At 41.2% G+C, this 26,096-nt stretch overlaps 1 long non-coding RNA gene and 1 pseudogene across 1 annotated transcript; both read left to right on the top strand.

Annotated features, from left to right (window-relative positions):
* Positions 1-26,096, top strand: part of LOC123743385 (ribonuclease inhibitor-like) — an 81,049-nt pseudogene that overhangs the window by 32,190 nt on the left and 22,763 nt on the right.
* LOC123743390 (uncharacterized) lies at positions 3,280-7,385 on the top strand. Its single transcript, XR_006770155.1, has 4 exons — positions 3,280-3,969; positions 4,622-4,706; positions 4,809-5,023; positions 7,280-7,385. It is a non-coding gene; the product is annotated as an uncharacterized lncRNA (long non-coding RNA).

Raw genomic sequence — 26,096 nt, 5'->3', positions numbered from 1 at the left:
TCTTGGGTGTCGGGAGTGGAAATTTGAAATTAAAGTTATGAAACTCCCACATGTGCTGCTGTTATGAGAAAAACTACACTCTGAAACTGACATTAAATGTGGAGAGTGATACGTCTGTTGGCCATTAAATAGCCTATTAATTTCTATGCCTACGTAGGCTACTGTAGCCAACCACTTTATATTATAAACATGTTAAACATGTTGAAATGATGGAGTCATTGAAAATCATTTTGTGCCACTTGTCTAGCCTACCTGGAGCTGGCAAATGGATGTAATAAATAGCCTATAACTTCAATTTATTGTTCTTGTAGGCTTGTGTTATTATACAATTATTAATGTTTAGTTAATTCAATTGGAAGTTATGAAGTGTGACCATGGTCACAGTTCTATCGCAAAAGCTGATCAGATATAAGAATGCATTAGATTGAAGGTAACAGTCAGTCATATTAGGCTACAGGTAATAAAACCCTGGCTGTTGTTGACAAGCATAGGCCTATTCAGTTCATATCTATATTATTAATATTTGATTTAGTTATTGAAATTACGACCCCCTTCTCAGTAGCCTATTCCAGCAGGCTACTGGGAAACAGAAGCACTTCTTACCTGAAAATTGTCTTGCTTTTCATGTTAAATAAATTCATCTGTCAATTTGAACTAAGCAAGCTGCTAAATTGTTCAGTTTACATCTGGCCTGATAAGATGTAGGCCTATCAGGCTAGTTTTTTGGGCTAGTTTTCATACCTTGTGGGTTTGAGTCTTTGGGCTAGAAAAAGTAATTGCATTAAATCACCTCACTGTTTGGATGTGTCTGTTAGTAAATGTTTTATTTCTAAGAGATAATAAATAAATGAGAACAAGTGACATTCAAGAGTTAGTTGTCACTGTGTTAACCACAGCCAACATGCTGGATATCTGTTTCGAGGTCAGTGCTCGAAAAATGAGTCTCTCTGGAGAGAGAGAGGAGAGGGTGGCACGTCCTGACCAGTATAAGGGTTATTTGTTATTGTAGTTTGGTCAGGACGTGGCAGAGGGTATTCTGTTTATGTGGTTCGGGGTGGTGTTTTATGTAGTAGGGTGTTTGATTTATTATTTCCGGGTTTTTGGGGTTATGTTCTAGGTTTGTATTTCTATGTGGTCTCTAGTCTTTTGTATTTCTTTGTCTAGTTTATTGGGGTTGGACTCTCAATTGGAGGCAGGTGTTTCTCGTTGTCTCTGATTGAGAGTCCTATATATGGGTATGTGTTTGGTTAAGTGTTTGTGCGAGATTGTTTCTTGTTTTGCATGTGTGAGCCTGACAAGACGGTTTTGTTATTTTGGTGTTCGCTTTAGTTAAAATAAATAACAAGGTGAGCATCCACATTCCTGCTGCGTTTTGGTCCTCTATTCCCGACGACAACCGTTACAGAGGGGGCCTGCTTCTGAAATGAGTATCTCTGTGGGACATGAAACCAAAGCTGAGAGGTATGATTTCAATATTGTTTAATTAATCATTTATATTAAAAATTTATATTCCAAAACAATATATAAAACAAGTTTCATGTTTCTGTTTTTTCATCAGAAATGATTGTTTATTACATTTGATATAACTGTCCTAGATTTTAGATGTGTATGAAAATGTGTTTTTTTCCCCCTGCAAAACGCTATATATGCATTGTTTAGCTGTAATGGAATGTTCTATCCTCTATATTTGACTGTGATTGTCACGTCCTGACCCTTGTAAGAGGTAATTTTCTATAGTAGAGTGGTCAGGGGGTGTTTTGGGAGGTTTTTCTATGTTGTCTATTTCTATGTTTAGTTCTAGTTTGTCTATTTCTGTTGGGGTTGTTTGGGTTGATCTCCAATTGGAGGCAGCTGATCCTCGTTACCTCTAATTGGAGGACATATTTAAGTTGATGTTTGTCCCACCTGTTTTTGTCGGTGATTAATCTTTTGAGTAGTGTGTTTTCCTCTCTGCGTCACGCTTTGTTGTTTTTTTGTGTTTCAAGTATTTAGTGTATTGCATTTAGTTTCACAGAATAAATCAATATGTGGAACTACGAACACGCTGCATTTTGGTCCGATCCTTTGAACAGCCATGACAGAATCACCCACCAAAAAAGGACCAAGCAGCATGCCCAGGAGGAGCAGGGATCCTTGGCCAGGGAAAGGAGAGAATGGAGGACGTCCTGGACATGGGTGGAGGTAATGGCAGGGGACAAGACCCTGCCATGGAAGCAGGTGGAGACAGCGAGGGAGGAACGGCGACATTACAAGGAGCTAGCCCAACGAAGGAAGCACGAGAGGCATCCCCCCCAAAAAATGTTTGGGGGTGCACACAGGAAGTTTGGCAGAGTCAGGGTAGAGACCTGAGCCAACTCCCCGTGCTTACCGTGGGGAGCGAGTGACGGGTCAAGCACCGTGTTATGCGGTGATGCGCACTGTCGTCAGGGCGCACTCACAGGCCGGTGCGATCTGTGCCCGTGCCCTGCATTAGTCGAGCTAGGTTGAGCATCCAGCCAGAACGGGTTGTGCCAGCTCTACACTCGAGATCTCCAGTGCGCCTCCACGGCCCAGTATATCCTGTGCCTGCCCCACGTACTCAGCCTCCAGTGCGCCTGCCCAGTCCGGGGTGTCATGTTCCTGCTCCCCGCACTCGCCCTGAGGTGCGTGTTACTAGTCTCGTGCCTCCTATGCCAGCCCCACGCATCAGGCCTCCAGTGCGCATCCCCAGTCCGGAGCCTCCAGCGACGCTCCTCAGTAAGGAACCTCAAGCGACACTCACCAGTCCAGAGCCTCCAGTGACACTCACCAGTACGGAGCCTCAAATGACGCTCCTCAGTCCGGAGCCTCCAGCGACGCTCCTCAGTGCGGAGCCTCCAGCGACGCTCCGCAGCACAGAGCTTCCGGTAATGATCTACAGTCCGATTCCTCTGATAATGATCCACAGGTCGGTGTTACAGAAGCAGAGGGATCTGCGGGCAGCATGGGGGTTACGCCCTGAGCCGGAGCCACCTCCGTTGCTGGAGGATCAGAGGAAGAGGAGGGTTCTGGGTGTAGCACATGAGCCGCCATAGACTTTTGTCACCCTCCCTTTGTGTTTTGTTTGTGTGCAGTCGGGGTCTGCACCTTTGGGGGGGGTACTGTCACGTCCTGACCCTTGTAAAAGGTCATTTTCTGTAGTAGAGTGGTCAGGGTGTGACAGGGGGTGTTTTGGGTGGTTTTTCTATGTTGTCTATTTCTATGTTTAGTTCTAGTTTGTCTATTTCTATGTTTGGGTTGATCTCCAATTGGAGGCAGCTGATCCTCGTTACCTCTAATTGGAGGTCATATTTAAGTTGATGTTTGTCCCACCTGTTTTTGTGGGTGATTAATCTTTTGAATAGTGTTTTCCTCTCTGCGTCACGGTTTGTTTTTTTGTGTTTCAAGTATTTAGTGTATTGCATTTAGTTTCACGGAATAAATAAATATGTGGAACTACGAACACGCTGCATTTTGGTCCGATCACTTGAACAGCCGTGATAGTGATATATGGTCTCATTTAGCTATCATAAGATGACTGCATTTACAGATGCCATCTTAATTTGACCCAGTTTCTCACAGCAGGGAAATAATCCTGCAGCAACAGGAAATGTGGATTATAATTAAGGGACATTCTTTTGTAGGGGTTGATACATTTTCATTAGGGCAAATCAAGTCTGACATTTTTAAGTGGAAATTACACCATTTAGAAGCCTTGTAGTGATATAATTTATTTAAACAATAAAATCTAATTTACCTACATTTATAAACAACTGAAATATAGAGTTTTGGAATGAAACTGTTCTTAAGTTTCCCCTTCTGAACTCAGAGTAGATGTGCGATTGAAGGTTTTTCTCTGTTTTGAAGTCCAATCAAGCAGGAGAGACCAGCCTCCCCTGTACCCAGCTGTGTGTCCATGAAGAGTGACCGGTCTATGGAACTTACTCCTATAGACCTTTCTACTGAACAAAGGTAAGAAGAACTCATGGCTCATGGTCAGTGAGTTAAACAACACTGTCTCTAGTTATTTCTCCTCCCATTTTCCCATTTTGTTGTTTTCATAATCCATAGGCTAATCCTTTTTTCCATTTTCATAGTCCTAAAACAATATTAAATAAACGTTTGAATGTCACTGAGGGGCAACATTGTTACATCTAATGCCTCTTTCCCTGAGGTTGACGCTGCGCAGTTGTTTGTACACGTGTACACATGCATAAACACACACTCACAATCAAATGTACACATTCACACACATGCACACATGTAAATAGTGCCACACATGCACTCAGATGTATTCAGTTGGCCTTGCTGTTGTGATTTTTGTTGTCCTGGATGTTTTTTGTTTTCATTTGTCTTTCTATTTTGGTTCTTTTGTTCATTTTGTTGGTCACTGGTTTGGGTCCCCATTTTGACCTTGTGGGAGATCTGTCGACGTGCCCTTGGGCAGGGCGTTGACCCTGGTTGCTTCTGTGGGTCGCTCTGGATGGGAGTCTGTTAGATAACTGTATTGTAAATGTTGAGTGGCTTCACTGCAAGTAGATTGTATGTTTCAATAACAATTAAATAAACAAAACATTCCCTCCCCTGTGTGTGTGTGTGCTCCCCTTGGGTGTTTTGTCCACAGAAACCAACAGGAGAGATCAGAGTCAGAAATTCTCAGTGGTCAGTCTTCCCAGAGTTATCAAACAGACCTGGCCTCCATATTCAGTGTATGTATTTTTGTTTACCTCCAGTAAAGTTGATCTGTCAATCATTCATTAATGAGAAAGCATTTATTCTCTTGCTTAACTTATTTACTTTATCTGTTTCAGTTGCTTGAAGAGAATATCATGACATTTGTGAAGAATGAGCTGAAGAGGTTCAAGAAGACTCTCAGTCCAGAACTCCCACAAGGCTTTGAGAGTCAGAAGCAGGTTAAGGAAGAAGTGGATGCAGGAGAGGAGTGCCAAAGAGGGGGCTCTGAAGATCCCAATGCACGTCCTGAGAAAAATGAACCAGAAGGAGCTTGCTGACACACTGGATAAAAGTAAGAGCTGTCTGCCTCATGTTGAATGCTGTTTTATAACAAACACTTAAAAGCAGTAGCTAAAGTACAGCTAAAGTAGCTGTGTAACTCAATGATATTGTAGCCTTAACACAACACCTAGTAACCTTGTCAAGTAACAGAAGGGATGTGTTGTGTTGATTAATTTAGACGGAGAGAAAGGGATAAACAACATTAGTAATACCATCACTAATACAAATAATAATATAATCTGTCACACTAGTGTGTAATGCATTACAGTGCCTTGCAAAAGTATTCACCCCCTTGGCGTTTTTCCTATTTTGTTGCATTACAACCTGTAATTTAAATGGATTTTTATTTGGATTTCTGTCACGCCCTGACCTGAGAGCCGTTTTCTCTGTTTGGTTAGGTCAGGGTGTGACATGTGGTGGGCATTCTATGTGTTGTATGTCTATGTTGTTTTTTTCTTTGCTTGGCCTAGTATGGTTTCCAATCAGAGGCAGCTGTCTATCATTGTCTCTGATTGGGAATCATACTTAGGCAGACCTTTTTCCCACCTTCAGTTCTGGGATCCTGTCTTTGTGTTGCATGTGTTTGCACGCCTAGCTTTTCATTCGTTGTATTGGTTTTTGCTGGTTCTCATTTATCAATAAATATGATGAACCCAACTCACGCTGCGCCTTGGTCTCCTCCTAACAACGAACGTCACAATTTCATGTAGTGGACATACTCAAAATAGTCCAAATTGGTGATGTGAAATGACAAATAACTTTATTTAAAAAATTCAAAAAAATAAAAAACGGTAAAGTGGTGCATGCATATGTATTCACCCCCTTTGCTATGAAACCCCTAAATAAGATCTGGTGCAACCAATTCACTTCAGAAGTCACATAATTAGTTAAAGTTCTCAGTATATATACATCTGTTCTTTCCATCCACCAAGCAAGCGGCACCATGAAGACCAAGGAGATCTCCAAACAGGTCAGGGAAAAACCTGTGGAGAAGTACCGTTCAAGTTTGGGTTATAAAAAAATATCAGAAACTTTGAACATCCCACGAGGCACCATTAAATCCATTATTAAAAAATGGAAAGAATATGGCACAACAAACCTGCCAAGATAGGGCTGCCCACCAAAACTCACGGACCAGGCAAGTAGGGCATTAATCAGAGAGGCAACAAGGAGACGAAAGAACCCTGAAGGAGCTGCAAAGCTCCACAGTGGAGATTGGAGTCTCTGTCTATAGGACCACTTTAAGCCGTACACTCCACAGAGCTGGGCTTTACGGAAGTGTGGTCAGAAAAGAGCCATTGCTTGAAGAAGAAAATAGGCAAACATGTTTGGTGTTCGCCAAAAAGCATGTGAGAGACTCCCCAAACATATGGTGGAAGGTACTCAGGTCAGATGAGACTAAAATTGGGCTTTTTGGCCATTGAGGAAAAAGCTATGTCTGCCACAATCCTCTCATCACCCTGAGAACACCATCCCCACGGTGAAGCATGGTGGTGGCAGCATCATGCTGTGGGGATGTTTTTCATCGGCAGGGACTGGGAAACTGGTCAGAGTTCAAGGAATGATGGATGGTGGTAAATACAGGGAAATGATTGAGGGAAACCTGTTTCAGTCTTCCAGAGATTTGAGACTGGGATGGAGGTTCACCTTCCAGCAGGACAATGACCCTAAGCATACTGCTAAAGCAACACTGGAGTGGTTTAAGGGGAAACAGTTAAATGTCTTGGAATGGCCTAGTCAAAACCCAGACCTCAATCCAATTGGGAATCTGTGGTATGACTTCAAGATTGGTGTACGCCAGCAGAACTCATCCAACTTGAGGGAGCTGTAGCCGTTTTGCTTTGAAGAATGGGCAAAAATCCCATTGTCTAGATGTGCCAAGTCAATAGAGACATACCCCAAGAGACTTGGAGCTGTAATTGCTGCAAAAGGTGTCTCTACAAAGTATTGACTTTTGGGGGGGGTTGAATAGTTATGCATGTTCAAGTTTTAAGTTTTTTTTGTTTTTATTTCTTGTTTTCGCATATTCAAAGTGGTAGGCATGTTGTGTAAATCAAATGATACAAACCCCCCAAAAATAAATTTTTATTCCAGGTTGTAAGGCAACAAAGTAGGAAAAATGCCAAGGGGGGTGAATACTTTCGCAAGCCAATGTATGAAAACATGGACACATTTATACAGTCAGTACAACTTTATAACAGTCCTACAATGCTGTAGGCATTAAAACAGACATAATATCAATAACCTCTGTTATTTCTTCATTCAGATGAGCTTGCTGTGATTTGCCAACGTGAACTCAAATCTAATCTAAAGAAGTTTCAATATGTATTTGAGGGGATCGCTAAACAAGGAAACCCAACACTTCTCAATAAGATCGACACAGAGCTCTACATCACAGAGGGTGGAAAAGGAGAGGTCAATAATGAACATGAGCTGAGACAGATTGAGACAACAACCAGGAAACAAGCAAGACCAGCGACTGCAATCAAATGTAACGACATCTTCAAACCCTTAACTGGACAAGACAAACTTATCAGAACTGTGCTGACAAAGGGAGTCGCTGGCATTGGAAAAACAGTCTCTGTGCAGAAGTTCATTCTGGACTGGGCTGAAGGAAATGCAAATCAGGATGTCCAATTTGTATTTTCATTCCCTTTTCGGGAGCTGAATTTGAAAGGGGAAAAACGCACTTTGATTGAACTTCTCAATCACTTCTCGATGGAAACCAAAGAATCAAGGATCTCCAACTACGACAAGTACAACGTTCTGTTCATCTTTGATGGTCTGGATGAGTGTTGACTGCCCCTAGACTTCCAGAAGAACAAGATCTGTTGTGACGTCACAGCGTCAACCTCAGTGGATGTTCTGCTGACAAATCTCATCAAGGGAAATCTGCTTCCCTCTGCTCTCCTCTGGATAACTTCCCAACCTGCAGCAGCCAATAAGATCCCTTCAGTGTGTGTTGACCAGGTGACAGAGGTACGAGGGTTCAATGACCCACAGGAGGAGTACTTCAGGAAGAGATTTAGTGATCAGGACCTGGCCAGCAGAATCATCTCACACATAAAGACATCAAGGAGCCTCCACATCATGTGCCACATTTCAGTCTTCTGTTGGATTTCTGCAATAGTCCTTGAACACATGCTGAAACATAAGAGAGAAGAGATGCCCAAGACTCTGTCTGAGATGTACACACACTTTGTGGTTTTCATACCAAACAGAATAATGAAAAGTATCTTGGGAAAGAAGAGACAGGTCCACACTGGAATAAAGAGAGCATTCTGTCACTGTGGAAATTGGCTTTTCAACAGCTTGTCAAGGGCAATCTGATTTTCTATGAAGAAGACTTGAAAGAGGCTGGCATTGATGTCAATGAAGCCTCTGTGTACTCAGGATTGTGGACACAGATCTTTAAAAAGGAATGTGTGCTGTACCAGGACAAGGTGTACTGCTTCGTTCATCTGAGTGTTCAGGAGTTTCTGGCTGCTAGCAACTTATTTGTTCTTTTCAGAAACAAGCCTGAAGTTACTTTCTACAAGAGTGCTGTGGATAAAGCCTTACAAAGTGAGACGGTAACCCTGGACCTTTTCCTTCCTTCTGGGCCTCTCACTGGAGTCCAATCAGAAGCACTTAGGTATACTGACAAAGACAAGAAGCAGTTTACAGAGCCACAAAGAACCCGTCTAGTACATCAAGGAGAAGATCAGGGAGAATCCCTCTCCAGAGAGATGCATCAATCTGTTCCACTGTCTGAATTAACTGAATGACCATTCTCTAGTGGAGGAGATCCAAAACTTCCTGAGCTCAGGAAGTCTCTCTGAAGTCGAACTGTCACCTGAACAGTGGTCAGCTCTGGTCTTTGAGTTGCTGACTTCAGAAAAGGAGCTGGATGTGTTTGACCTGAAGAAATACTCCAGTTCAGAGGAGGGTTTTCTGAGACTGCTGCCAGTAGTCAAAGCCCCCACAGCTGCTCTGTGAGTACATACATTACATTTAAGTACTAATATCAGGAATAAATATTCAGTTATGGCAAAAATATGTATTATTGAAAAACATAATGAATCAATGCATTGATGTTCACATTAGTATGACAATATGACCATAAAATTCTAGGAGACGTAATCTATACGTTGTTTTAGAGAATAAACCAAATGCATCTACCATTGTCCTTCTACACTACTGGTGTTAAATTAAGAGTGTTTGTGAAGTCCTGGTGATCTCTGTCAGGCTGTGGAGTCACAGAGAAAGGCTGTCCTTCTCTGGCCTCAGCTCTGAAGTCAAACCCCTCACACCTGAGAGCTGGATCTGAGTAACAATGACCTGAGGGATTCAGGAGTGAAGCTTCTCTCTGCTGGACTGGGGAATCCCCACTGTAAACTGGAGACTCTGAAGTCAGTATTCCTGTACTTGGTCAACAAGTGATAACTGTTGACCAGATCCACATTTACCAGGCACACATACTGTAGTCCACACCGTATGTGTTTGGACATTGAAGCTTACAGTTTGAGATTTGGCGCTATACTCCAGAATTTTGGATTTGAGATAGAATGTTTCATATTAGGCGACAGTACAGAATGTCACCTTTTATTTCAGTGCTCATACATACCTGTTTTACTGTTTAGAAATGAAAGGACTTTATCTATCTACTTCTCTCATTTGAAAAATTCATAATAATTTGGACAAATTCACTTATAAAGCAGAAAGAGACACAAACTATGTTCGAATACCCACACTAACATATTGTGTACTACATGCTTAATGAGTGTATACTATTAATTCATTTCAACATTTTCTTAACATTTGTCATAATTAGTAAAGGATTAGCCCCTTTTTTAAATTTTTGCCTAAAATGACATACCCAACTCTAACTGCCTGTAGCTCAGGCCCTGAAGCAAGGATATGCATATTCTTGGTATCATTTGAATGGAAGCACTTTGCATTTTATGGAAATGTGAAAGAATATAGTAGAATATAACACAATAGATCTGGTAAAAGATAATACAAAGAAAAAAAGAGAAAGTCCATAATGTATTATTCCAGCCCAGGTGAAATTTTGATTTTGACCACTAGATGGAATCAGTGTATGTGCAAAGTTTTACACTGATGCAATGAACCATTGCATTTCTGTTCAAACTGTTGTATCAAGACTGCTCAAATGTGCCTAATTTGTTTATTAATAACTTCATGTTCATAATTGTGCACTCTCTTCAAACAATAGCATGGTATTCTTTCACTATAATATCTACTGTAAAATGGACAGTGCAGTTAGATTAACAAGAATTTAAGCTTTCTGCCAATATCAGATATGTCTATGTCCTGGGAAATGTTCTTGTTACTTACAACCTCATGCTAATCGCGTTAGCTCAACCGTCCAGTGGAAGGGACACCGCTCCCGAAGAAGTTTAAAGCAATGAATTGGTATGTGCTCTCGTCGGACTTCGGCTGCATATTTTCCGCCATTTTCTTCAAATCTGAAAATGTTGTGAAGCCACGCCCATTCTCTGAAGAATTGCATTATAGGCCCTAAAGCACAGATGGTGTCCACTGCGTGTATACTTCGTATTTTGGCGAATTTAGTACGACATCTGGGAACTTTTGGCATACTAACTATATCCATACAATGACCAATAAGCATACTATATACTCAATTCTCGTCACAAATAGTACGGTTTGTGCGGTTAGTATAAGTATTCGAACACAGCTACAGTAAAATTCCACTACAATAGCATCATCAGGGTTAATTTAGTAATTTTTAGAAACATGTTATCTGCTCACTTAGAAGATTAACCTAGTCATCATTCTCCATTCAGTTACTATTGGGCAAAACATAACCCAAAACAAACTGCAAATGCAACCAACAAGCTAAGGACCATATACTAAATGTCTGACTACTTTAATACACTATAAGTGAATTGGTCAGAATACCTAAGACTTCTTCAAATGGGGGATCTAGATACATAAAGTGCTTTCTGTCTCACTTTTTTTTTTTTTTTTAAATGGTCTGGTCAAATGGTTGTTCTTTATATTTTTCTCTCTACAAGCAATACTTTGATTTGTAGTTTTCTAATAATGATACATCCATTTATTAATTTAAATGGCAGGTTTCATGACACTGTATTTGAACATTTTGAAAAAATATACTGCTGACATTTTCATCACCAGAGAATAGCAGTGTGATTTTAAAATTATTTTTAAATCACACTGCTAGGCTGTCTAGTCACAGAGGAAGGCTGTGCTTCTCTGGTCTCATTTCTGAGGTCAAACCTCTCACACCTGACAGAATTGGAACTGAGCTACAATCACCCAGGAGACTCAGGAGTCAGACTGCTCTCTGCTGGACTGGAGGATCCACACTGCAGACTGGAGAAACTCAAGTATGTAGAAGGTTTGTCAATGTTCATATCAAACATGTTTGAGTTATCAGGCTAGTTAAAACAAACATTCTTACCACCACTTGGACAAAGGTGTGTGAACCTGTATCACTTAATGACTCTGTTCTTCTGCTTACCGGTACAGTGTTGAACATGGAGAGTACACAATGGAACCTGGGCTTAGAAAATGTGAGTGTTGACTGCTGTGAAGAATATGACTAAGAATAAGTCTTAACTTGAATTACTTTAAGTCAAAATCTAGACCACCATCATGACTTACTTGCAATGGCAATTTTAGCATGTAAATCTTGGTGGGGCAAACAAAAAAATATGTTTTAGATACATGCCAGCAAAGCCACAACACTACACTACACTAAACAATACATTAATTTCACTATAACGGTGCCTACAAACTGTTAGGGCCTATATAAAGCTGTCCCAACAGCAGAGTCCCAACAGCAGTTCTAACATCTTACCACTGCTACACCTGGCTTTCAGCAGAGCCTTGTCTGGCAGCGAAGCAGTTCATTCAGCCACATTTACCTCCTTTAAAAAAAACATGGCTGACTTGCTTAAACAAATGTGGTTTCTAATGATAATTGAGATATACAAACTGTGGCATAAAGGGACGACAAGCGGATAAGAGGCAATCAGTCATTTTGATTAAGACCTTAACGAGCGAGTGACAATAGACGTAGTCAATTTAACTATTTGTTCAGCACTTTTGAAATGTACATGCTACAGAATTCAGAACATGGGACGTTCTTACAATGTACTCCTAATGTACTCCTGTTACAATGTACTCCTGTGTCTCTAAAACAGGTTATAGGCTACATGTGCACCAACAAATTAGAACAGTAGGTGAAATTAAGAGTTGAATGTAGACCAAATTATTAGGGTGAGGCACATGGGCAACTAACAGCTTACTACACAACATGCACTTAGTATTACTTTCTTAGCTACAGTACACATATCTCTCTAGCATCCTGCATAATTTATGAAGCAGTAACAGTTTTGCTTCAGTCCCTCTCCTAGCCCATAGCTGGGCTCGAGCCAGGGACCCTCTGCACATGTCACCCTCGAAGCATTGTTAACTAGCGGAACGCCTCGCCAATATCCAATGGAAGAGCGTGGTGCGAAATACAAAAACCTCAAATGCAATAATTTAAATTTTTCAAACATATGACTATTTTACACCATTTTAAAGATAAGACTCTTGTTAATCTAACCACATTGTCCAATTTCAAAAAGGCTTTACAGCGAAAGCAAAACATTTGATTGTTAGGAGAGTACATAGCCACAAATAATCACACAGCCATTTTCCAAGCAAGCATATGTCACAAAAACCCAAAACACAGCTAAATGAAGCACTAACCTTTGATCTTCATCAGATGACACTCCTAGGACATTATGTTATACAATACATGCATGTTTTGTTCAATCAAGTTCATATTTATATCAAAAACCAGCTTTTTACATTAGCATGTGATGTTCAGAACTAGCATACCCACCGCAAACTTCTGGTGAATTTACTAAATTACTCATCATAAACGTTGACAAAATACATAACAATTATTTTAAGAATTATAGATGCAGTACTCCTTTATGGAATCGCTATGTCAGATTTTAAAATAGCTTTTTGGCGAAAGCACATTTTGCAATATTCTGAGTGTATATAGCTCAGCCATCAGGGCTAGCTATTTTGACACCCACCAAATTCGGGACACACTAAACTCAGAATTAGTATTAGAAAAATGGCATTACCTTTGCTGATCTTCATCAGAATGCACTCCCAGGACTGCTACTTCCACAAGAAATGTTGTTTTTGTTCCAAATAATCCATAGTTATGTCCAAATACCTCTGTTTTGTTCATGCATTCAGGTCACTATCCAAAGGGTAACGCGCGAGCGCATTTCGAGACAAAAAAAAAAAATGTTCCATTACCGTACTTAGAAGCATGTCAAACGCTGTTTATAATACATTTTTATGGTATTTTTCTCGTAAAATAGCGATAATATTCCAACCGGACAATAGTGTGTTTATTCAAAGAGGAAAATAAAAAACAGCGTGGTCGTGTGAAAGCGCATATCCAATCTCTTTGTCACAAGGCAGACAACTGAGAAACTGAGCTACTATACTCTGCCCAGAGACAGGAGACACCTCAATCCGCTTTCTGAAGGCTTTAGAGAGCCAATGGAAGCCTTAGAAAGTGCAACGTAACCCCACAGATACTGTAGTTTCGATAGAGAACCAAAAGAAGAACTACAAATTCAGACAGGCCACTTCCTGCTTGGAATTTTCTCAGGTTTTTGCCTGCCATATGAGTTATGTTGTACTCACAGACACCATTCAAACAGTTTTAGAAACTTCAGAGTGTTTTCTATCCAACTCTACTAATAATATGCATATTCTCGTTTCTGGGCAAGAGTAGTAACCAGTTTAACCTGTTTAGGATAGGGGGCAGTATTGACACGGCTGGATAAAAAACGTACCCGATTTAATCTGGTTACCACTCCTACCCAGTAACTAGAATATGCATATACTTATTACATATGGATAGAAAACACCCTAAAGTTTCTAAAACTGTTTGAATGGTGTCTGTGAGTATAACAGAACTCATTTGGCAGGCAAAAACCTGACAAGGTTTCAGGCAGGAAGTGGCCTGTCTGACAAGGTGTCGTTCTTCTTGTCTCTGTTTATTGAAGAGTGAGGATCTTAGCTGTCCCGTGACACTTCCTACGGCTGCCATAGGGTCTCAGAAGGCGGCAAAAAGCTGAATCGTGGCTTTGCAGGCTCTGGCTGAAACAAAGTAGCGCGTTTGGGTAGTGGCTGGTTACAGTACTGTGAGACTCAGGCGCGTGCCCGCGTCGACCGAAAGCTTTGTTTATTTTCCTCAGTTTAGCTAAATGGACATTCCCGGTCGGAATATTATCGCTTTTTTACGAGAAAAATGGCATAAAAATGGATTTTAAACAGCGGTTGACATGCTTCGAAGTACGGTAATGGAATATTTAGATTTTTTTTGTCACGAATTGCGCCATGCGCGCGACCCTGATTTACCATTTCAGATAGTGTCTGGGACGCACGAACAAAACGCCGCTATTCGGATATAACGATGGATTATTTTGGACCAAACCAACATTTGTTATTGAAGTAGCAGTCCTGGGAGTGCATTCTGATGAAGACAACAAAAGGTAATCAAACTTTTATAATAGTAAATATGATTATGGTGAGTGCTAAACTTGCCGGGTGTCTAAATAGCTAGCCCGTGATGCCTGGGCTATGTACTTAGAATATTGCAAAATGTGCTTTCACCAAAAAGCTATTTTAAAATCGGACATATCGAGTGCATAGAGGAGGTCTGTATCTATAATTCTTAAAATAATTGTTATGCTTTTTGTGAACGTTTATCGTGATTAATTTAGTAAAATGTTAGCGAATTCCTCCGGAAGTTTGCGGGGGGTATGCTAGTTCTGAACGTCACATGCTAATGTAAAAAGCTGGTTTTTGATATATGAACTTGATTGAACAAAACATGCATGTATTGTATAACATAATGTCCTAGGGTTGTCATCTGATGAAGATCATCAAAGGTTAGTACTGCATTTAGCTGTCTTCTGGGTTTTTGTGACATTATATGCTAGCTTGAAAAATGGGTGTCTGATTATTTCTGGCTTGGTACTCTGCTGACATAATCTAATGTTTTGCTTTCGTTGTAAAGCCTTTTTGAAATCGGACAGTGTGGTTAGATTAACGAGAGTCTTGTCTTTAAATAGCTGTAAAATAGTCATATGTTTGAGAAATTGAAGTAATAGGATTTTTAAGGTTTTGAAAATCGCGCCACAGGCTTCAAGTGGCTGTTACGTAGGTGGGACGAATTCGTCCCGCCTAGCCCATAGAGGTTAAATTGGGTACGTTTTTTCATCCGACCGTGAAAATACTGCCCCCTATCCCAAAGAAGTTAACTGTCGCTCTACAAAAGCCGTGGCTCTTGCAGAGCAAGGGAAATAACTACGTCAAGGTCTTAGAGCGAGTGACATCATAGATTGAAATGCTACCGGCTCGCACTGCTAACTAGCTAGCAGTTTCTCACCGGTTACAGCAGCATAAGACATTTCTTGACTCACGTTGTTGTGATGTGCTGGAACGGCGCGGCGGTCCTTCGTGGGCAAATTTTGTCATCAAAGAGAAAGATGCCAGATTTACAATTCGAGTTGAAAGACCGTTGAAAATGTATTTTCCCAGTTTGAGCTGTTTATTCCCGACTTCCCAGTTGCTATGCTTGCAGTTAGCCACTGTCACTGATTCCTTACAAACCACTCATTATTGAATTTGAGATCTCCAACTTGTTGTGTAATATTTGTCCAATTTCCGATGAGCACCGATACATTTCATCTATATCTTCTCCATTATTTTTCTTCATATGGCAAGGATTAGCCAGTAGACTTGGTTCATGATGACTGCTAGCTAAGATTGTGAAAGTAAGATGTTGACATGATCAGTCCAATCAAAGCTGCTATACATATAACATGATTTGACATAATTTCTTTGGCCAATTACCTTGAGCCTTCTTGAACGTGCACTTGTAATATAACTCTATGGCTGGACCCAAAGGGCTGAAATGTCGGATGTCCACCTTACTAAAGACTTAAAATAGGCGATTACGCAATGACCCCAAGAGTGACAGACCACTGAGCCAATCAAAGCACAATGCTCCTATTTTCTGCTGGCCTGCCCACCAAAGCAGTGAGCTAGGCTGAAACACCTGCATTTTGGAGCTGCCTCACTCAAGAAAACTAAAAAGAGACCATGTTTGTTTGCTGCTTTATTAACTCAATTATTTATATATATTACGCGGCAGCGTAGCCTAGTGGTTAGAGTGTTGGTTCAAATCCCCGAGCTGACAAGGTACAAAATCTGTCGTTCTGCCCCTGAACAAGGCAGTTAACCCACTGTTCCTAGGCCGTCATTGAAAATAAGAATTTGTTCTTAACTGACTTGCCTATTTAAATAAAGGAAAAAAACTTAACCCAAAAACCTAACCCGTACTCATACCCTAACCTTAACCCAAAAACCTAACCCTAAAACTAAGCTTAGCTCCTAACCCTTAATGTAATTATAACCTTAACCCGAAACCCCCTAGAAATAGCATTTGACCTCGTGGGGACTAACAAAATGTCCCCAGTTGGTCACATTGTTTGTTTATTTACTATTCTTATGAGGAATCCTGGTCCCCACAATAATAGTTAAACATGTCCACACAGGACACTCACACTCACACTGGACACACACACACTTGACTCACACACACTGGACACCCACCAGTTTGGGCCAGTTTATTTCTGTAAATACACTGATCAAAAATATGAAGACAACATGTAAAGTGTTGGTCCCATGTTTCATGAGCTGAAATAAAAGATCCCAGAAATGTTCCATACTGTACACACAAAAAAAATGTATAAGTTTTATATTCCTGTTAGTGAGCATTTCTCCTTTGCCAAGATAGTCCATCCACTTGGCAGGTGTGACATTTCAAGAAGCTGATTAAACAGCATGATATTACAAAGGTACACCTTGTGCTGGGGACATTAAAACTGCACATTTTAGTGGCCTTTTGTCACATAACACAATGCCAGAAAAGTTGAGGGAGCTTGCAATGGGCATGCTGACTGCAGAAATGTCCAACAGAGCTGTTGAATATTAATTTTTCTAAGTCACCTTGAATGTTGTTTTAGAGAATTTGGCAGTACGTCCAACCGGCCTAAAAACCGCAGACCACATGTACGGCATCATATGGGCGAGGGGTTTGCTGAAGTCAACGTTGTGAACAGTGTCCCATGGTAGTGGTGAGGCTATAGTATGGGCAGGCATAAGCTACGCACAATGAAAACAAGTGCATTTTATCAATGGCAATTTGAATGCACAGAGATACTGTGATGAGATCCCATTGTCATACCATTCATCCGCCACCATCACCTCATGTTTCAGCATGATATTGCACGGCCCCATGTCGCAAGGATCTGTACACAATTCCTGGAAGTTATTCCACGGCCTGAGTACTCACCAGCATGTTTGGGATGCTCTATGTAGGTGTGTACGACAGCGAGTTCCAATTCTCACCAATATCCAGCAACTTTGCACAGCCATTGAAGAGGCGGGGACACTATTCCACAGGCCACAATCAACAGCCTGATCAACACTATGCAAAAAGAGATGTGTCGTGCTGCATGAGGCAAATGGTGGTCACACCAGATACTGACTGGTTTTCTGATCCACGCTCCTACTTTTTAATTAAGATATCTGTGACCAACAGAGGGATATCTGTATTCCCAGTCATGTGAAATCCATAGATTAGGGCCTAATGAAGTCACTTCAGTTGACTGATTTCCTCATACGAACTGTAACTCAGTAAAATCTTAGAAATTGTTGCGTTTATATTTTAGTTCAGTATAATAAAAAAGAGCAGTTCTAAATGTTTTATGTTTGATATGATGTTAGTAGAATATAAAACATGAGCTGGCGCACACCCAGAAAAAATATTTTGTGTGAAGGTGCTGACTAACGGCGAATAAACTATAAACTTTTCAAATAGTCACACACTCCATATATAAACTCCCCCCCACACACTCACACAGTAACATGCACACCTGCATACACACACGTTTCTTGGTAACGTCTCTCTTCTGATAAAAGTCGAGGATGTCACTACACTCTTAGAAAAAAGGTTTCCAAAATGGTTCTTCGGCTGTCCCCATATGGGAGCCCTTTTTGGTTCCAGGTAGAACCCTTTTTGGGTTCCATGTAGAACACTCTGTGCAAAGGGTTCAACGTCAAACTCAAAAGGGTTCAGTCTGAAAACCAAAATGTTTCTTCAAAGGGTTCTCCTATCGGGACAGCCAAAGAACCCTTTTAGGTTCTAGATAGCTGTCACGGCTGTCATAGGAATGAGAGGACCAAAGTGCAGCGTGTGTGTCGTTCCACATTTTATTTATACTGTGAAACTATGCAATACATAAATACACTGAAAGAAAAAACAACAAACCGTGACGCAGAGATGAACACAGACACAACAAAAAAAGAATCACTCACAAAACCCAGGTGGAAAAACCCCTACTTAAGTATGATCTCCAATTAGAGACAACGAGGACCAGCTGCCTCTAATTGGAGATCATCCCGAACAAAACCCCAACATAGAAATACAAAACTAGAACCTAAACATAGAAAACAGAGAGGAAAAAAAAACGTGTCACGCCCTGACCTACTCTACCATAGAAAAGAACATCTTTCTATGGTCAGGACGTGACAGTACCCCCCCCCCCCACTGGTGCAGTACACAGATCCTCCCAAAGAGGAGGCGGCTCCGGTTCGCGGCGTAACCGTCCGCTGATCCCTCTGCTTCAGTGCCACCAGACCGTGGATCGTCATCGGAGGAACCGGACTGTAGATCATTGCCGGAGGTTCCGGGCTGCAGGCCGCCGCCGGAGGTTCCGGGCTGCAGGCCGCCGCCGGATACAACAGTCAGTAGAGGTAGTCAGTAGATACAACAGGGAGTCAGTAGATACAACAGGGAGTCAGTAGTCAGCAGATATAACCGGGAGTCAGTAGTCAGCAGATATAACAGGGAATCAGTAGATTCAACAGGGAGTCAGTAGATTCAACAGGGAGTCAGTAGATTCAACAGGGAGTCAGTAGATTCAACAGGGAGTCAGTAGATACAACAGGGAGTCAGTAGTCAGCAGATATAACAGGGAGTCAGTAGATACAGCAGGCAGTCAGTAGAGAGAGGTAGTCAGTAGAGAGAGGTAGTCAGTAGAGAGAGGTAGTCAGTAGATACAACAGGGAGTCAGTAGATACAACAGGGAGTCAGTAGTCAGTAGATATAACAGGGAGTCAGTAGTCAGCAGATATAACAGGGAGTCAGTAGTCAGCAGATACAACAGGGAGTCAGCGGATACAACAGGGAGTCAGCGGATACAACAGGGAGTCAGCGGATTCAACAGGGAGTCAGCGGATTCAACAGGGAGTCAGCGGATTCAACAGGGAGTCAGCAGATACAACAGGGAGTCAGTAGATACAACAGGGAGTCAGTAGTCAGTAGATACAACAGGGAGTCAGTAGTCAGCAGATATAACAGGGAGTCAGCAGATACAACAGGGAGTCAGCGGATACAACAGGGAGTCAGCGGATACAACAGGGAGTCAGCAGATACAACAGGGAGTCAGTGGATACAACAGGGAGTCAGTAGATACAACAGGGAGTCAGTAGTCAGTAGATACAACAGGGAGTCAGTAGTCAGCAGATATAACAGGGAGTCAGTAGATACAGCAGGCAGTTAGTAGAGAGAGGTAGTCAGTAGAGAGAGGGAGTCAGTAGAGAGAGGGAGTCAGTAGATACAACAGGGAGTCAGTAGATACAACAGGGAGTCAGTAGATATAACAGGGAGTCAGTAGTCAGTAGATACTACAGGGAGTTAGTAGATACAACAGGGAGTCAGCAGATACAACAGGGAATCAGTAGTCAGCAGATATAACAGGGAGTCCGTAGAGAGAGGTAGAGAGAGGTAGTCAGTAGAGAGAGGTAGAGAGAGGTAGTCAGTAGATACAACAGGGAGTCAGCAGATACAACAGGGAGTCAGCAGATACAACAGGGGGTCAGTAGATACAACAGGGAGTCAGTAGTCAGCAGATACAACAGGGGGTCAGTAGATACAACAGGGAGTCAGTAGTCAGCAGATACAACAGGGAGTCAGTAGATACAACAGGGAGTCAGTAGTCAGCAGATATAACAGGGAGTCAGCAGATATGACATGGAGTCAGTAGATACAACAGGGAGTCAGTAGATACAACAGGGAGTCAGCAGATACAACAGGGAGTCAGTAGTCAGCAGATATAACAGGGAGTCAGTAGAGAGAGGTAGAGAGAGGTAGTCAGTAGATACAACAGGGAGTCAGTAGATACAACAGAGAGTCAGTAGATATAACAGGGAGTCAGGAGTCAGCAGATACAACAGGGAGTCAGCAGATACAACAGGGAGTCAGCAGATACAACAGGGAGTCAGCAGATACAACAGGGAGTCAGTAGATATATATATATTTCAGGTGGATGACCTTGCCCTTAGTCTGCCTCCTGTCCCTCCTTCCGCCATGGGTACACCTTCCTGAAAACAATGACTCCATACTTTGCTTAAACCTGTTCTGCCAGTTCATGTCCTTAAAGACTAGAATGTTCCAATGTGGTTAGCCAAAAAGATGACAGGATAGTTCACACATTCATCCTTCAGGGTTACTGTCAAACAGATATATCAAATTTCTGGTTTGTCCATAACTTGTTTCCTGCTCGTAGCAGGCCGTGGTTACAGGAATCCTTTCTCTAACTATAAGTTCTATGATTTCATGAGAATATTTTTTTTGCAGTGAGAGTGTAATGCAAGTCAAGGTGTCCTTGGATGAATGTCAACAATATTTTTAACCAGCATTGCTAAATGAACCGTTGCAATAAAAAATTATGAAAATAATAAAATGTATTGTCACAGACACCGGATAGGTGCAGTGAAATGTGTTGTTTTACAGGGTCAGCTATAGTAGTATGACACCCCTGAGCACATTAGAGTTAAGTGTCTTGCTTAAGGGCACATCAACAAATTTTCACCTTGACAGCTCAGGTATTCAAACCAGCGACCTTTCAGTTACTGGTCCAATGCTCTAACCACTAGGTAATCTGACCATACCATACCAGTTCACACCCCTAAAAGAAAACAATGTTCAAATGTAGTCCTTGAAGAGGTATTAGGAGTATGATTTCAATCGCATTGAAATGCAAATACCCAGATAATGGTAAGAAATATAGCAAATAAAATATGTAAAAGTTAGCTAATATAAAGAAAATGACAGCGTTGATAGGAATACAACGTCAAAATATATCTGAAGTATAAACATTCTCCGTGTTGAATTAGTTCTTACCTTATGGATAAATAAAGCTTGAGGGTAACTACAATACAACATTCAAAACATGAAAACAAAACTACATAACATCAGTATATACAGTTGCAATGTAGTTAGAACTCAAACTATTTCCATCTAACAGAAAAACAACAAGAAAGTTTGATCAACACATTTAGATTTTAAATACTGCACTTGCTTTTGCATTACCCCTATAGTTGTTTAAAGGCATACAAAGACAGTATCGGTATTTTAGGGGTCATGGGTCAGATCAGTGGTCATATGGTACAATATGTTAAAATAATTTTATTGTAATTTTACCAATATCTTATTGGGCTCATTTCGGGAGGTGGAAATTGTATTTTAGATGTGGTCAGCATCATTATTTTGGGCTGTTTTGTCACCAGAACTGAGCTTCTCAAAAAGTATCCCCAGGAGGACCCCGGAAACCCTAAGCAAGGGGACTGGAATAGTCTGAGGCAGGCATTAGATTGCGAGTGTTTTCAAGTGTAACAATAATAACAATGGTTTTGGGAAACATCTAGAGATTTAACAATGCTCCTACGAAGGTTCTAACGATGAACGTTCTCTTAAGATACTATTGACACGCTGGACCCTGGATAAGACCATCTACTAAATATCTAAAATGTCAAATGAAAATATTTTTCACACAGATCTCAAATTACTGTATAGATTATTATTTATTGTTAATTGATGTCACAAATATATTATTTAAACAGTTCTTTATTAAAAATGCAGTTGTGTTACATTTGAATGTGTAAAACTTATCAGTACTACATATTTCTCTGAGAGTGAGGCAGATATATAGCATTTAGCAAAAACATGATTATATGTCTCTCTGAAATGAAACCATCAAGTGATAGATTTTAAACAAGTAAATGTCTGTCATTGAACAACCCCATACCATGCTTAGCTACCCCTGGAAGGTATCCCCCGACGATGTCCACTTGGACAGTTCTGCATTATTTCTTCAACAGTTGAGTTCATTACATTATTATTATACATTCCCTGCAGTCCGAGGATGGCACATGTTGAATGAATGTGTCCTACCAAATTAAGGATTGGAACAGTCCCCCATCTGAACTGTCCAAATGGTCATCGTCGGGGATAGCTTCCAGGGGTAGCTGGCTATCAATGGGCAACAACTCTGGAAGAAATAATACTAAATAACGTTCTCTAATGCAGCAGTGTAATCCTTTTCAAGAGGCAGATGATCACCGTAGGTTGGAGGGGACAAGACAGGATCAAGGTCAGCCCGCTACATCTGCAGCAGCCAGGAGGGAAGATTGTGTCACTAACCCGGCCGGAGGACAAAGACAAAGAGGCTGATCATGCAGGACAAACTGGCCATGGAATTTCATGAGCACAAACTAATGTATTTAAAAGAATAGCATGATATGAAGATGTGAATCCTTCATGTTGAGTTGTCTATGAAGGAGGAGGGGAGAAACATGAAGCAGCAGCAGTACCAATGTTCTTCATGTTGAGTTGTCTATGAAGGAGGAGGAGGGAAACATGAAGCAGCAGCAGTACCAATGTTCTTCATGTTGAGTTGTCTATGAAGGAGGAGGAGGGAAACATGAAGCAGCAGCAGTACCAATGTTCTTCATGTTGAGTTGTCTATGAAGGAGGAGGAGGGAAACATGAAGCAGCAGCAGTACCAATGTTCTTCATGTTGAGTTGTCTATGAAGGAGGAGGAGGGAAACATGAAGCAGCAGCAGTACCAATGTTCTTCATGTTGAGTTGTCTATGAAGGAGGAGGAGGGAAACATGAAGCAGCAGCAGTACCAATGTTCTTCATGTTGAGTTGTCTATGAAGGAGGAGGAGGGAAACATGAAGCAGCAGCAGTACCAATGTTCTTCATGTTGAGTTGTCTATGAAGGAGGAGGAGGGAAACATGAAGCAGCAGCAGTACCAATGTTCTTCATGTTGAGTTGTCTATGAAGGAGGAGGAGGGAAACATGAAGCAGCAGCAGTACCAATGTTCTTCATGTTGAGTTGTCTATGAAGGAGGAGGAGGGAAACATGAAGCAGCAGCAGTACCAATGTTCTTCATGTTGAGTTGTCTATGAAGGAGGAGGAGGGAAACATGAAGCAGCAGCAGTACCAATGTTCTTCTCAAACCAGCACCAGTTCTGGGTCCCAATATTTCCATTTGGGAATTAAAAAGCTTTTTGTTACCAATCCATGGCTATTGTTTGCTTCAATCATTTGAGATATCTTTGTTGTGAGAAGTGTTGCATAGCAAAAGCATCTCTGCAGGCTTGTCCATTTCTGTCATTGTCTGCCTCAACCATGAGAACATGGGGGTCAACCTCATCTTTAATGTGAGGATCTGGGCAGCCATGCTGTTTGAGGTCATAGATCTGGGCAGCCATGCTGTTTGAGGTCATAGATCTGGGCAGCCATGCTGTTTGAGGTCATAGATCTGGGAAGACATGCTGTTTGAGGTCATTGATCTGGGCAGCCATGCTGTTTGAGGTAATTGTGGATCAGCCATGCTGTTTGAGGTCATTGTTGATCAGCCATGCTCGTTGAGGTCATTGTGGATCAGCCATGCTGTTTGAGGTCATTGTGAAGCACTGCTGTTACAATTATGACAATGCTGCATATTTTTGGTTGAAAGCACAATGTGTTTCTGAGACACTGGAAACAACTCTTCCATACATCAAACATGCGCTCCACTACACCTCTGGTGTGGATATGAACTTGGTTGTACCATTGTTGCTCAGGTCCTTTTGCATGAAGATATGGGGTGTACAAGAAGTTAGTCTGTGCATAGCCACTGTCACCAAGTATGATTCCACTATGTTGTCCTCGTTCAAGCTGCGCATACAAAGAGGAGTACTGGAAAATCCTTGAGTCATGAATTGCACCTTTCAAACGTGCAACAATGTTGGAGAACTGCAAATTGTGAGTGTACCATAATTTCCGGACTATAAGCCGCAACTTTTTTCCCACGCTTTGAACCTCGCGGCTTAAACAATGACGCGGCTAATATATGGATTTTTCCCACTTTCAATTTTTTTTTCTACAAAAAAACAGTTTTTTGGCGGCATGAAGCTTTCATTAGACCAATGAAATTGCCGAACGGGTTAAGGCCAAACAACTTTTTTGTTTACTGTTTAGATTAAATCGAGCGCTCTCAAACTTCCCATCATTCTGATTACGGTAGTCATTTTGTCACCCTCATCATGGCAAAGACACGGAGAAATGCATATGATGCAGCTTTCAAGTTGAAGGCGATTGATCTGGCTGTTGGAAAAGGAAATAGAGCTGCTGCACGGGAGTTTGGTCTTAATGAGTCGATGATAAGACGTTGGAAACAGCAGCGTGAGGAATTGACTCAGTGCAAAAAGACAACTAAAGCTTTCAGAGGGAAGAAAAGCAGATGGCCTGAACTAGAAAATGAGCTCGAAGACTGGGTCAACACACAGAGAGCAGACGGCCGAGGTGTTTCAACTGTGCAGATCCGACTGAAAGCCAAAACAATCGCCACCGCAATGATGTTTGAGGATTGTAGAGGTGGACCATCGTGGTGTCTCAGATTTATGAGACGTAAAGGCCTGTCTATCAGGGTACAGACGAGTCTGTGTCAGCAGCTCCCTCCCGACTACGAGGAAAACGTTTCAAACTTCCGCAAATTCACTGTTCCCTTGCACAGGAGGAGGAAGATAGTGACAAATGACTTTCTTGGAAGGCTACTGTTTACTGCTAATTTTTTATTTTTTGTTACAAGCCGTGTTTCGTTAAAGCCTATTTATTTTTGTTACAAGCCGTGTTTCGTTAAAGCCTATTTATTTTTGTTACAAGCTGTGTTTCGTTAAAGCCTGTGTAAAGTTAATTTGTTTCAATGTACCGGTAGGCACCTGCGGCTTATAGACATGTGCCGCTTATTTATGTTCAAAATATATATATTTTTAAAATTCAGTGGGTTCATATTCTTATATTCAGGTGCGCTCAATAGTCCGGAAATTACGGTACATTTATTGAGAACCAGTTTTTATGATTCCTGTACTCTGCTGTAGAGGGACACTTACTGGGAATATGACATCCATCTATACAGCCAATGACTCCAGGGAAGTTCCCATATTCATAGAACTCTACCTTGTAGTTGGCTTGGGCAGCAGCAGCATCAGGGAACTTGAAGTAAATGTGTTTCAGTTCACATATAGCATTGCAGACTTTGTGGACTATCCTGATACAGTCGGATAACCCATTTACCTCCATTGCCAAGGTCAACCTTGGGGCTAACATCCATTAATATGAACTTAAACCTACTTCTGACTAGGTTAATTTTAAGACTTCACTTAGATCTAGACTCTAATCGTCCTTCTGGAAATCAGACTTTTTCAATCTAGTCTGAGACTATTTTAAAACATGTCAGAAGAATGCCATTTCAGTTAGTCCAGTTAAATAGTAGATTGTAGGTGAACAAGACATTGAAAATACATAGACCCTTAAATTATGTGTCCTCAATGTAATCTATAAATCTCACATTAGCTGGTAGAACTGACAAAATGAAATTAATCATAGAGGTCTTATAACTTATTCCATTCTAAAAGTCAATTGTTTTGTCTCATGTCTCTTTATATTCATATACCCTGGTGGCTATGTAGCTTCTTATCTGTCATGTCTCTTTATATTCATATACCCTGGGGGCTATGTAGCTTCTTATCTGTCATGTCTCTTTATATTCATATACCCTAAGGGCTATGTAGCTTCTTATCTGTCATGTCTCTTTAATTTCA

The sequence above is a fragment of the Salmo salar genome, chromosome ssa06 (assembly GCF_905237065.1).
Source record: "Salmo salar chromosome ssa06, Ssal_v3.1, whole genome shotgun sequence".
Lineage (NCBI taxonomy): Eukaryota > Metazoa > Chordata > Actinopteri > Salmoniformes > Salmonidae > Salmo > Salmo salar.
This window is presented reverse-complemented; position numbering and strand designations above follow the sequence as displayed.